This window comes from Sinocyclocheilus rhinocerous, unplaced genomic scaffold (genome assembly GCF_001515625.1).
Source record: "Sinocyclocheilus rhinocerous isolate Xijiao unplaced genomic scaffold, SAMN03320098_v1.1 scaffold2466, whole genome shotgun sequence".
NCBI lineage: Eukaryota > Metazoa > Chordata > Actinopteri > Cypriniformes > Cyprinidae > Sinocyclocheilus > Sinocyclocheilus rhinocerous.
The window spans coordinates 435,744-438,050 of record NW_015656265.1 but is presented as its reverse complement, the minus strand read 5'-3'; the positions used below and the strand labels follow the sequence as shown (position 1 = coordinate 438,050).

At 31.5% G+C, this 2,307-nt stretch overlaps 1 protein-coding gene across 3 annotated transcripts in view; it reads left to right on the top strand.

The window, feature by feature from the left end:
- LOC107719944 (sodium- and chloride-dependent taurine transporter-like) overlaps window positions 1–2,307 on the top strand; it is a 29,383-nt gene that overhangs the window by 23,862 nt on the left and 3,214 nt on the right. The window lies entirely within an intron of this gene.

Genomic DNA, 2,307 nt, shown 5'->3' with positions numbered 1-2,307 from the left:
AGAGACACACACACTCACACACACACACACACACACACAAATAAAATTTGTGTCTGTCTGCCTAATGAAAAAAACCGCCAGAAAATACACAACACAGAATTTGTGAAAAAAAAAAAATAAATAAAATAAATATATATATATATATATAATTTATTATTATTATTATTAAAATTATTTTTATAAAGACAACTGAAGCCTATTTTAAGACATGTATTATTATTATTATTATTATTAAATAGCAAATAATTATCAAGTATTATTATTAAATAAATTGTAGGGCTGTCCTCGACTAAGGATTTTTCTGGTCGACTAGTAGTCATTAATTTTAAGCGTTAGTCGACTAATCACACGTTTATTAATAAACCATTTAAATCATTATTATGAGCCTTTAATTGTCTACATAGGCGCTCAAGCACACGCATAAAGCTTGCCACAGCGCACCGGCAGAAGTAATGATTATGAATGTGTCAGTGAAAAACAGTAAGGAGACTGCATTAACATTTAAATATTTTGATAAACTAGTGTTTTCTTTGTTCTCGGTTTAAGAGATGAACTCCGCGACACTGACTCGTCATCTCTACAGTAGTGATGCACCTGTATGCAGGTTTCATACGGATTACATAATCTGAGAATATTTGTTTTCCATTTGAATTGGTTCATTTGAAAGTAGAAATTTCACTCTCTATAGATATATATATTTTTTTATGTCTGTAAGGTAAAGATATACACGGTGTTTCGCGCTCAAGTTCACAGACCGCAACGGCAGAAAGCGCATCCTGTTTGCTTTCATTATTTCACAAAAGCATGATTTGTTTTTTATTGTGAGTGCACACAAATAAACGTAGAGTCTTTACAGATTCGAAAGATGTATTACTCATCTGTATGACCAAAAATTACCAGTATTTTAGGAGTAAGTGAGCGCACCGGTGCCTCCATCTGTACTGCAGTGAGCGATAGCTTCCACTCTCCACACAGACATATAGCGCACATTTCTCTAGGTTAACATTAGATTGAGTGGCCATGTAAAGTTGCTAATACTTGCATATTTCAGATGATAAGCCATATTTGAGGTTGATGAATGATAGGCGAGCGTTTGGATGTCCTGCCTGATGTACTGTATTACCATAGACTAGCCGTTAACGATCTGTTAGTTACGGACTGCGTGACTTCGCCTGTGGATTATTATTTTTATTTTTTTCCTGCGACTAATAAAATTTTGGTCGACCAAGCCTCTTCTGGTCGACTAACGATTAGTCGACTATTAGGGGGCAGCGCTAATAAATAGTAAACATTATTGATTTGTTTACAAATAACTACATTAATGATCAACAATGATTTATTATTTACATATAATAATAATTCTAATAATAATATATTATTGATAATGTCGTTAAATAGGAAATGAATGAATCTGCTACTTTTTTTATCATTGTATATCATTATTAAACAAACAAATAAATAGCCAAAAATATTGTTTCATTGAATAAAAAATAAATAGCTAAAGTAAAATGATGCTATTTATTTATTCAATAATACATAGCATTATTATTATTATACACAACCGCAGTTTGGCTGTTTGAAAATGCAGACATTTAGAAATGTTTCAAAGTTCAAGTTTTTGATAATACCATTATCATCTCCATGTAAACTGTTTTCACAAATTTGTGTTTTTATAGTAACGTCATGCACTTGCGTATTACTGTACGTGTTCAGTCTGTTAGCGCGTAGTGTTTCTTTACAAAGTGACATCGCCAAATATTGGCCTGGCATACATGATACAGCATTTTTATTAGTTTTCGCGGATCCGTGTTAATGGACAATTTGACAACGTTGTCATCTGTACATGGAAAAACGCAACGAAAAACTCTTCAGATTTTAATAAACAATAAATAGCTAAAGTAAAATTATGCTATTTATTCAATAATAAATATTATTATTATTATTATTATAATTATAAAGTAGCAAATAATAGCTTTTTTTAGAATCATGTATTATTAACACTAGAACCGCCAGGGGTCGCTGTAAATTTTACCCACGCACATTACAACTGTTTTTATATGGCTAAAGAACATATTATTTCACTGTATTATGCCACTGTCTTGACAATTTCATAACTCTAGACACTTCTTTGTGTAGTCATCAGCTATATTTTTGTCCTGTTGTTTTATGTTCAAGGCTTTTTTTATGCAGGCCACTAATCACTTTTCATAACGTTCAATATAAGCTAAACAAGCCTGCACTGACAACGAGAATTAGAAGGAAGTAAATACATATTTGGGTGGTGTAATATTATAATACAATGTCATA